The 12,612-nt window shown below is 39.1% G+C and overlaps 1 protein-coding gene across 1 annotated transcript in view; it reads right to left on the reverse strand.

The window, feature by feature from the left end:
- JMY (junction mediating and regulatory protein, p53 cofactor) overlaps positions 1-12,612 on the reverse strand; it is a 60,651-nt gene that overhangs the window by 40,325 nt on the left and 7,714 nt on the right. The gene's annotated exons all lie outside the window — the stretch shown is intronic.

Below are 12,612 nucleotides of genomic sequence, written 5' to 3' on the forward strand. Positions count from 1 at the left end.
TTCCTGCTAGAAGTGACAGTAATTTAGGAAACATTTTTTAACCTATTCTCTTGTATTATCTTCCCTCTCCCATAAAATCAACACTCAGACAAATGTACAAATAAACAAAAGAAATCTTAATCCCCACCCACATCTTGATTTTAGCCAGTCAAGTATGACCACGTCTCTGATAACCTTAAGTCAAAATCTGCAGCACTCCTGTTGATTTTTTTCTTTCAAAAAAAACCCAACCACTCTGGAAGGTAATGAATATGAGCACAGAGACAGACAAAAAGCTACTTAGTACAAGAATCTCGTACTCAAACCAGGACAAATCTATGATGTAGTAATCAAAGTTTCCATTAGATTTATTTTTTTTAAAAAGGAAATCATCTAAGTATTATAAGTTTTTAAAAAATACTTAAAATAAAATACTTTATGTTTTAATTGATATAAGAAAACACAACATCAAAGCCTGTCCATTCCTTCCTTTAGTTCTTAAGAAGCTGAAAATTCAACTGTTTGTACAAATTTGCTACAATGTAAGTTTTTAATTTATATGCTTGCTTTGCATCTATTTTGGGCATTTGCCTGGGCAGACCTCACATGCTGCTGGAAATCTTTTACCATTTCTAAAATAATATTCCACTGTTAAAACAAAACATAATCTCATACAGGCATGTGGACTACTTGCTGTATTTACAAAGACAAGATTATCTGAAATTAATTCCCCTCTTATGTAATTTTCAAAGTCAAAGTCTCTTGGCTTTTATATTATACTCAAAAGCATATATTCACAGTCCAAGTTTATTTAAACTTAACATAGATTACATACACTACGGAATAAGCACATCATATCTTCTATCTGTTCATTCAAGTCAGATGCCAAGTCTACATGAAATATTCTTAGCACACTCAACTCCATCAAGTCTCATAACTGACAGACAAAAGAGAGGGAACTGCAGATTAGAAATTGAAGCTTTGGTGAACAGGCCTGTGGTGTGTGGTTCATTTATACCCCAGGACACTCAAAACAAGTCTTGATTACCATACTGTCTACCCGGTTTGCTCCATTACATTTACATTACTGCGCTGTGTTTCAGTTACCTGACCAGATAAATTTCCTTCATAATGCAAACTTTGCTTCTGAACATCCCCCTAAGCCCACCTGGGCTTCCTCTGAAGCACTAAAGATTGGCCAAGATCAGAGAGAGGATGCAGAGCAGAATGCAGAGAGGCTCATTCTGCTGTCTTCCAGCAGCACATAAGTATTTTGTGGCATTTGAGTTCTTACCGAGAGTACTGGGTAGCGCTTTGTGGCTTGCAGTCTGTAAAACTGACACTTTATGAATTTTTAGGGTTAAACACACCTAATCTAACTTGCAATTACAGGGATAGAAGTCATCCCAAGATGCTATTGGGCTTGAGCCCTAGGTCCCTATGGATTTCATGCAGCATTCCTGTCCACTAGCTGTTTTAACCACCTAGTCTATAAAGACACCTTCTTCCTCAGCTCCTCTTGCTTGTTGCTAGTGCCTAAAAACAGAGTTGCCATACTCAAGCCTTCTCGTACTTCCCCCTAGCACTATCAGAAAAACCCCTTGCAGTCCCAAAGCTGTTATTATCCCTCTGTCAAGGTACTGAAAAACCAAACCTTTCTTCTCAAGCCACCCATTGCAAGAAGGGTCTCTACTATTAGCAGCAGATCTACAGCACACTGTAATTTTAATTTCCTTTTAGTTGCTTAGTCTATTAGTATCCTAAATATCTAAATTAAATAAATGTACATATTTGTTTCATCCTGAAACCCTACTATTCTACTAAAATACAAATACTAGAGGGCAACAAAAAAAGGGACAAAAATACAACACAGGGCTTTCACACACACACCCTCCCCACCCTTTACAGACCATTCTTAAGGCCTATTTTATAGTCCTGATAGTCTGGAAAACAGTCACAACTTTGCAGAAGTTGGAGTGAAAGTGCCAGGAAATGAAGGACCATTTCAATTTTATGACCACCAGTATAGTACAAAGACATCTTAAAGGCATTAAAAGCAAGCGTCTACTTATAATTAGTCGGTTGTTCAGTGAAAGTCACGTCCATCACTGGAAACAGTACAGATAAAGTAATGGATTATCACTACATTCCTGCACATCAATGGGCATCATTTCAAGTTCTTGTTCACACCCAGCTCTATTTGGTCTGCTGCTGGGGTTACCCCAATCCTAAACCTAAACCTCAACTCCTTCGGAGAACCCCCAATAAAAAAAAAAATACAAGCGAGTGCAGGTTATTCACACAGAATATGTATTCTTAAACTATTAACACAAGGTAAGCGACCATTCTTCCTTCCTAAGGCAATGATGCACACCAAATCCATTTCCTGTGCCTAATGAAGACCTTCCTGAATGCAAATGGTGATGAAATTTCATTTATACTACAGTTGATGGAAAAGATGTAACAAAACATGAAAACTGATGTGTAAACCAAAGAGTATCACCTTACTTGGTTTGGACCAAAGAGCATCTGAATAGCCATATTCTTTAAAACAGGTAGGAAGGTTACCACCTTGTGAATGCCAGTTACATACAGCCTCATCGCACCCATCCACCTATTAACATGTTCTTCCACAGGCTCATTCAGACAGCATTTTGGGGAAAAAGATCCGAATGTTAACTTTTTCTACAAAGATTGCAAACCAGGTCAAAAGCACATTGGAATTATGTTGTCCTGTCAGATCAACACCATAAAGTTACTGCCTCAAATTTCACTTGGGTTAGAAGTCACATAAGAGGTAGAAGAAATCAAAGAAGTGTGAAAAAATCCAGTTCGGAAAAACACCACAGAGAAATTCTGACACGCATTTGAAATTATAGTTGTGATATGTGCCCATGTGGCCAAGGCGGCCAATAGCATCATGGCTCGTATCAGAAACAGTGTGGCCAGCAGGACTATGGAAGTGACCATCCCCCTGTACTCGGCACTGGTGAGGCCGCACCTCAAATACTGTGTTCAGTTTTGGGCCACTCGCTACAATAAAGACATTGAGATTCCGGAGTGTGTCCAGAGAAGAGCAACAACGCTGGTGAGGGGTGTAGAGCACAAGTCTTATGAGGAGCGGCTGAGGGAACGGGGGTTGTTTAGCCTGGAGAAAAGGAGGCTGAGGGGAGACCTTGTCGCTCTCTACAACTACCTGAAAGGAGGTTGTAGTGAGATGGGGGTCGTTTTCTTGACCCAAGTAACAAGCGGAAAGACAAGAGGAAATGGTCTCAAGTTGTACCAGGGGAGGTTTAGATTGGATAGCAGGAAAAACGTCTTCATGGAGAGCATTGTCAAGCACCAGAACAGGCTGCCCAGGGAAGTGGTTGAGGCACCCTCCCTGGAGATATTTAAAAGACGGGTAGACATGGCACTTAAGGACATGGTTTAGTGGTGGACTTGGCAGTGCTAAGTTTACAGTTGGGCTTGATCTTAAAGGTCCCTTCTAACCTAAACGATTCTATGATCCTATAAACACAGTATAAAGGAATACAGAAGGGGCAGACTATTTTCTCACTTTTTGGAACTGATGTGATTACCAATCACCAAGTCTTCACCAATATGGTGTGGTATGAACAGAAGACTGATAGCTTTGATTCTGCTTCTAGACAGAGTCTTGTAATCCTCACAAACAGTCCAGGCTGCTTTATTGCCACCAGTCCTAAAGGGACTGATAGAGGAGACAGACGGTGCTAAGCTGCCTGCGTAGAGGACTGCCCCCACTTTGCTCAATAAAGCAGTCCGATGGAAGCTTTCCTGTTCTGGATCAGTCAGCTGAAGCATTTTTCTTTTAGCTGGCTGCCATCCAGACAGTATTCAGACTATCAGATAACAATAATACTGAGTCTAGCACAGAATCCACTGAATTAATAACGCCATAAGGCAAAGCAGGCTTGCCATAAACTCACAGGTAGTTTAACTGTGTATGTTCCAATTTTCACACAGGCAGTACCTAGATGATACACTATATTAGAAACATGAAAAGTCAGCTAATACCTTTTAGTATGATGGAGACATTAGTTAAGCTGGCCAAATGCCTAAACCAACCTTGTACCTTAAAACCATGCAGTTTTCAAGCTGTTAGCATAAAAATCATGAACAATTTTTGTGGCATGTTTTATGCCCCGCTCGCGCAGTCATTTGGTGTTACTGTTCTTTTACTTCAAGAGTCTCGGTATGAAGTTTTTACTTTCACAATTTTTTAATTATATTATTTAAAGAAGTGGGTGGAGGAGGGTAGAGTAATATCCTGTACAGGGCTGACTAGCACTACATCCATTGAATACTGCATTTATTTTAAGAATCATGTTTCACAGACGTTACATTGTTCACAACTAAATGAATTCATATATTTTAGGCAACTATTATGCAGATAGACTCTAACCAGCAGGAAATACATTTTTTTTTCAATTTAACAGCACATATATTTGAACTACGTAACAAAGACTATTTCTGCATATAGTGTTTTTTTAAAAAAATATTTTGTCCATAAAGCTCTAAAAGCATTACAGCAGACAGTTCAATTATGTGAGGGCTGACCTCAGTTGGGTGCATAATACAAAGCTTGATTTGAGCAGTGAAGAGTCAAGTCTTAAATTTCCTTTGCTATTATTCCCAAAATTTTCCCTGTGATTCCTATTTTATGTTGTGTATTTTATAAAAAGACTGCAATATGACACATATGCATTTTCAGCTAAAACAGGCCACAAAGATATTTTTCAGTCTCTTCCTAAGCTTCTTCCTATTTTTGGAATAATAGTAATTACAGAATGCCATTTTCCTATGAATTTAGGTTCTTGGAAGCCATATAGTATTACTTGACATTTCCAGGATGAATTCTAAAGATTTTTTAATTGAAGCAGCATATTTAAGATCACAGATAAAATTAAGGATAGTTGTTTTCAAGAGAGAAGTACAGTACCGCCAATAGAGTAGTTTTTAGATCCTCCACTCTTCCCACTGGCCTCCTAAGAGTAAAATCCCAAACCCTCCTGCCGATACATTTGCAATAGTCTGCAATTAGCTCTAGACAATGAATTTGAGAGAAGCTCTGAAGTACATAAAATTTGGATGCAAAATTTTAGCAGCTGAACTTAGACTGCAGCTTCTTATTTCAGAATGTGCATAAAAATGTTTCTATTCTCTCTCTTTTTAAGCTATCTTTAAACAAACAAACAAAAAATTGTTAGAAGCAGACACACTCCCACATGTCCTAGTAATGAGCAGGAGCCTCAAGTACACGACATCTGTACTATAGGCAAACTGCTTTTCTCTCTTACATACACAGTCCTGTATTTATGTCACCTGTTGTGGTTAAAAGATCAAGCCTTGCCAGGACATTTGGCTTTCTGGCTTGCATAGTTGCATTGCCATCAACAATCCTTACCTCTGTAATATAAAAAGACCATTTGCATTATTTTAGCAGGTGAAGGCCCAAGTAACAGACCAAAGCCTGACTCTCCCAAACAGACCTAAATACGTTTTACTGTTGGGGCAGAAATCACCTAAGAGAATACAAAAGATGGATACAGAGTTGGGATAGCATGAACAAATAAGGTAATACTGCCCAGCATGAGAAGTGCTGGAACCTGCACTACATCTGTCTAAGTCCTTAAGATTAAAAGAAGATACAAACAAGTGACTCCCATATTAAACTTCCTTGGAAACCACACAATTTATAATTGGTACATAAAGCAATCATCCACCTACTGAGTGGACCAGGCTTCTGAAGATATGGAAGTGTATGCTGATGCCCTGCAAAGGTTATTGCCTGGATTTCTGGGTGATCTTCTGAAGGGCTGTTTACAGGAGGACGGAGCTAATTAAAATACTCAAACAAAACACGCACATAAAACACACATAACAAACAAGCTCAAAGTTTGCAGTTATTCTAAGAAACAAACTGCAAACACGCATGGAAAACGAAAACCAAAAAAGGTATCGGAAAGTAAAACACAAGAACTAAAAAGGACCACTGTTTTAAGATGTGTCTTCCAGGCCTATGAAGAGCTGCTTATACCAAGTGAGTCGCATTATTCCTCTTTAAATCCTGTTTAAAACAGTCCTTCATGATGCAGAGAGCCTATGTACCTCAGTACGTGCATGCAGAGATGTACTGGGTGTAAGCGGCAAGGTTTTTGCAACAGGGGTCTACAGGGGTGGCATCTGTGAGAAGATGGCAGAAGCTTCCCCCATATCTGATAGAGACAGTTTCAGCCAGCTCCAAGGAGGACCTCCCTGTGGGCAAGGCTGAGCCCATCAGCGATGGTGGTAGCACCTCTATGATAACATATGCAAGAAGGGGGAAAAAACCGCTGCACAACAGCAACTGCAGCCAGAGAGAGGAGTGAGAATATGTGGGAGAAACAGCTTGGCAGACACCAAGGGAGAAGGAGGGGGAGGAGGTGCTCCAGGTGCTGAAGCAGAGATTCCCCTGCAGCCTGTGGTGAAGACCATGGTGAAGCATATTGTCGTCCCCCTGCAGCCCATGGAAGTCCATAGTGGAGCAGATACCCACCTGGCAGCCCATGGAAGAATCCATGCCAGAGCAGATGGATGTGCCCAAATGAAGCTATGACCCCATGGAGAGCCTGTGCTGGAGCAGGCTCCTGGCAGGACCTGTGGCCAAGTGGAGAGAGAAGCCCATGCTGGAGCAGGTTTGCTGGCAGGACTTGTGGCTCCATAGGGGACCCATGCTGGAGCAGCCCATTCCTGAAGGACTGCACCCTGTGGAAGGGACTTGGGCTGGAGCAGCCTGTTCCTGAAGGACTGCACCCCGTGGAAAGGACCCACACTGGAGAAGTTCATGTAGATCTATCTCCTGTGGGAAGCACCCCACGTTGGAGCAGGGAAGAGTGTGAGGAGGAAGGAGTGGCAGAGACAATGTGTTATGGACTAACTGCAACCCCCATCCCCATTCTCCTGCACCACTGGGAGCAAGGAGGTAGAAAAAACTGGGAGTAAAGTTGAGCCTGGGAAGAAGGGTGGGGTGGGTAGAAGGTGCCTGTAGATTTGTTCTTATTTCTCATTATCCTACTCTGATTTGATCGGCAATAAATTAATTTAATTTCCCCAAGTCAAGTCTATTTTGCCTGTGACTGTAACTGCTAAGTGATCTCCCTGTCCTTATCTCTACCACAAGCCTTTTGTCATATTTTCCTCACTCCTGTCCAGCTGAGGCAGCAGAGTGATAGAGCAGCTTGGTGGGCACGTGGTGGCCAAGTTCAACTCGCTACAAGACAGCCCAGCGGAAGGGTAAGACCAGCACACTGCAGATTACCTGGTGTCTTTTCACTCATCCCAGTTATCATCACTTATATTTAAGTTGCTCCTAGGACAGCAGCAATCACTTTTGTCGTGTTCATTTACACTGTCTACCAAAATGAACCTCATTTCAATACACTGCCTGTAATACAAGTCCACAGAAAAGGAAGAGAACTGAACTGTGCAAGAAAAAATTGAAGTAGTATTTTAATGTAGCCAAGTGAGCCAAAACATTGTTTCCATGTATGCATCATTACTGAACAATGCAACTTCTCTCCTCCCACCCAAAATTCTAAATAGATGTCTCAGCAGAAGTGTATGTATATATATAACTTGTTGGAATATCACAAGGCTCAGGCTTAAAGCTGCCAACTCTGACAACAATGTATGGCACACCAGATCTCTTCTGAAAGCTCAACAGGGAGATGTCAACAATTAAGAACTATGCCCCTCTTTTTCCGTAAACAAGACAAACATGTAATACCATGGTAAAGTTGCTTCTATTTTAAGATTGTACTCATCTGATCACCCTACCTGACCATGTGATAAGGCTGTGCCACTTCTGAGTTACACTCTCATGCCAAACGAGTGCCTATAAAAATCAGGTGTTTGTCTGAATTTAGTTAGTGTATTACTTAGAAGAGCACAGCCACAAATAAGCTACTGAAATCATAGCAAAAAAGGGCTAATTGCAGAGAAGTCCTCATTGTACAGGAGGGCTAGGCTTTTTTCTGCTGTTAGTAACACAGAAATAAGTATTTACATTGTAATGTAATTTGATGAATAAAATAGATGTTTACTGTATTTCAGAGTCATCATGGCACTCTGGGACGCCTTCCCTTTGGAAAGGGGCAAAATAACTAAAAGATAAAGTCACTAATGAATCACTGATCAGTTGGAACATGGTAACTCTGAACAAGATGACTTCTAGGCAACACCTCACCCTGAAGGCTTGGCAAAGACCTTATTTCACACATGTCTTAATGAGTTCTAAGTAAATTTTTTTTCTGCAGGAGTCCAATCGAAAAAAAAAACCTAAAGCGAGAAGACTAAGAACATACATTACATAAGTGTTCATGCTGTGCTATGAAATACATTAACTTTTGGGCCACAGACCCTCTTCTGCGCTTCTGCACTATGCTATCAATCAGGAAAACATATTCAAGACACTCAAAACTGACAACTGTCTAAACCTAATATTTGCACACAATTAATACATTTACTTAGCAGTTATAACAATGCTATTCTTAAAATCCTTCTTTGTGTAACATTTGCAATGCCAGGACAAAGGCCTAGCCAAATACCCACCCTGCTACAGAGCAAATGTTCTTTTACAAAAACAAAGGTGAAAAATTGATGGGAAGAAAAAAAAAATTTAAGAGGTATAATCAATTTCACTCTGAATCCAGCCCATGGGAATCCTATCAGACACACCGAATTAGTATTCTTACCAGTTTTACAATGCTTTTGGCATGGTAGCATATATTCTCAAATGTCTGACAACGCATGTTAGACTTCCAAAACTCTAATTCAAAGCGGGTAAAGCATTGTGGCAATACTAGATTAAAAACACTGGTACATGTGAATTTATGTTTTAAAGGTGAGGTGAGTTATGGCTCGCTCCTATTGAAAGGAGGTCACACTTCCCATCCCCTCTTCCCTCTCTTCTTCCAATTCCACCTGCTTCCTTGTTCCTTCTGCTCTCAGGGGCATTCTTCCTCCACTGTCACTGCCTTTGGGATTTCCCAGACCCTTCAACAAACTAACTGAGCATCTGGCAGAAAGCTATTTCTGTAGTTTCTCTTGGATTAATTTACTGACGTTTACTGAGTTGAATCAGCACACCACAAGGACAGAGAAGCACAACAGGAAGGAACACAAAGCTGAAGCAGGGAGGACAGAAAGCCATAGTATCCCTGCCTTTCAGCACCAGCAAGCTGATGATCCAGTTCTTCAGCTCCTTTCAAACACTGATGAACAGCTTTTAAGCCCTGGACGACAGCTGACAGTTAACTCAAATGGCTGTCAGTGTGATTTCTCAAGGCTGGTGTATTTCAACACTGCTTCAACCTCTACAGCACCTTATACAAAGGTGAAATCAAGGAAAGGCAGGTCTATGAAGGAAACAGCATTACACATGACTAAACCCAATTTTTAAAGTCTCTAAGCTTTAATAATAGGGGGGGGGGGGTTATTTAAAAGTTCAACACAACATCCAAACAAGCCCAACAGAAAGAACACATTTACAGCCCACTACTACTTACAAAAGGCTAAATAAGCTATCAAGAAACTCCTGAAATTCTGTACCATGCACACTATTTTTCATCTTACTCTAATAGCAAGTATCATGTAAATAGAATCACAAAATTCTCTAGGTTGGAGGGACCTTTAAGATCAACAAGTCCAACCATCAACTGAACACTGCCAAAACCACCCCTAAAGCATGTCCCTAAAATAACAAGCTATTAAATCACTTTCCTAACAGCACAGCATTTCAGACAAAAGCAATTTATATTAGTATCAGGCGAACACAGACTTGTATTCTATGATGTTACCCATTTGGGTTGGGTTTGTTCCTGTTTTCATGGAGAAATGAAGGGGAAAGGATACACAATATAAATGTTATGGAGAAATAAAATCTATGTGTGACAAACCTGTATGATAAAACACAGTTGAAATAATACATACCATTTACCTATTAATTCATCTCTTCCAGAACAGCTCCAATCTTCTAAGTGGTTTGGCATTTTTTTTAAAATCTCCCACGTGAGGATTTTTTTGCTGAATTATACTACTCTGAAGTGACAAAATGGTACAATTTAAAATTCTGACATCTGATGATTATATACAAATATCACATTACTGAAGGCTGAAGAATTTGGACTCTGAAGCCACAGTGCTATTTGTAGAAAAGTCAAACTTTCAGAAGCTTCTAAAACTGACCTACAGATTTTCTTCAGAAGTTTCAAAACTTTATTAATACATTTATTTTTTAAATTTCCTTTAAAAAGATACAAAGCACACAGTGTTATTTAAAGTTTGGGATTTAAAAAAAAAGCCCTAATCAAAATTTGTAGTATTTTAAGCATGGGATTAGGCTAGGAAACCCAGAGAGGTTCCTTCTGATATAATAATCTCTGATTCGAAGTTATTGAAAAATCTTTCACAATACCCACTCTCTAAAGGAGCTCAAAACAAGTCATGATGCAACGCTGTTATGCCAAAAGTATTGCTACTACAATTTTAGATGACCCACATAAATTATCTCCAAGTCATCACAAACAAATGCTAATTGATTATTTAAACAACGTTTTTCAAAGGAAAAAGAAAACACAGCTCCTTCACACCAGTATCATAGCATTTTTTTCAAAAAAAAAAAAAAAGTCATATAAACATTTGTCTACAAATGCATTTTGGAAAGTACTGCAACAGTAGGATAAAACAAACAAAAATTTCCATTATCATTTAAGAAAGCAGAGGTACTCAATTTACTTTCAGAAAAAATAAAAAAAGGTGCTGAATGACTGGAAGTATTTTATAACACCTTTCCAGGAGCAGCTCATTGACACATTTTTCTGAATGTGTACTGTTTGTCTGTCCCATACATAACCAAAAAAACCCCACCCAACCATACATTAAATAACTTTTACTATCTAAACACCACAAACAGAAAATAATAGATAGAAATGAAACCCAGAGATAGGGTCTTACCAGTAAAAGGTTTTTAACTGAAAACAACCTCTGCCACAATGTTTGCAACTGGTGAACAGATTCATAGGCAGATACACCACCAGCGTTCTATTTACATCTACTCTGAATGGCTCCAGATGATGATTTCCAAAGACTAGCTTGCCAGGGAAGATCTGTGCACATTGGAACACCTTTCTGCCTACGACCAGAAGAGTTAATCCAAAAGTAAAATCCAAACTGTACAAATGAGCCCCTAATAAGGTTATTGTGAATAATGGACACCATTGACAAGCAAGAGCCAGTAAACAAAGAAACATTTATGGAGATGTTTCAAGTTAACATACACCCCTGTGTGTTAAAATTCTTCATTAAATTTTCAGACAAACTAATAATGGTTTGGTTTATATTTCAGGCCCAAATTCTTCAGAAAATGGAAAACGGGCAAGTTTCAACATCAAACTAATTAAAACAAACCCACATTTCCCTTATTAATTTATACAGCTTATGACTGGAAGACACTATGAGATCATCCAATCTCCTGCCCAACAAATTTGGACTATTTTCCTTTTTTTTTTTTTAATAATCTTTCAAGCTATGTGAGGGCTTCAACAATTATTCTTAAAGACTAACCTGTATTCTAGCAAAGAGCACCACCAGATTTCTGATGAAATCAGACTAGTACTTCCTGTAAGGGCACAACAATTTTTTTTTTCTCCATTCTTAAAACATTCTTGCATGTCTGCTACTAAACAGCACTGCACTTAAAGCAGGGATTTTCAGCAAACTATCCAAGATCTTTGTTCTGAATGGTTACAGTGATGTTAGTACTACGCAAAATGTATGAGTAATTCAAATAAATTGTTCCACTGTATATTAACTATGGCTCCCTTCCTCAAAAACTCAGTCTTGTAATCTACATCAGTATATGCTACACGGTTAAGCCTACAGTTGCTGTTAGCCTCATACGCCCCTTCCCCAGAGCACTAATACGCTGAATATCAGCAGCAGGATGAAACTTCTGGACACTCAATTTTTAACACAGGAAAATGTTTACAATAGCAGAATGTCTTATTTAGAAGCTTTTACTACATAGCAAATTAACAATAACTTCTGGCATATTTTAAAAATAAAGCAAATTTATTTTAACTAGTGGGGTTTTGTTTGTTTGTTTTCTGGAAAAGAGAGAAGAAACAATGTAACTGTTGTATTATTTCAAACTCCTGAGTACTCCAGTTGCCCAAAAATCGCAAAATATATTTTAGGTGCAGATTCCACTACAGAGTTACATGCATGTTCATTTGCTTCTCTTGCTTTTGTATGGTACAAAAAAAAAACCCAAAACGTTGTAGCATTATAGACTTACCCACAGTAGAATTATAGTATCATCAAATTTTAATAGCTGATTCTTCTCCGGAGAAAATAAAGGAGGAAGATAGTCTCTACTGCTAAAGCAACAGGCTCAACATCCCACAATCCTACCTTATTCCACTGCCAGCCCCTATTTAGCAGATAGCAGTCTAAGCAACAGCTCAGATTATATATGCACACATAAGGTCACTGAGTTAGTCAATGTGTATCTTAAGAGTATCATCATTCTCCTTCCCACTCTTCCCATCATATCTTCCTTCTTTCCCTTCC

The sequence above is a fragment of the Charadrius vociferus genome, unplaced genomic scaffold, assembly GCF_000708025.1.
Source record: "Charadrius vociferus isolate BGI_N301 unplaced genomic scaffold, ASM70802v2 scaffold183, whole genome shotgun sequence".
NCBI classification, from domain to species: domain Eukaryota; kingdom Metazoa; phylum Chordata; class Aves; order Charadriiformes; family Charadriidae; genus Charadrius; species Charadrius vociferus.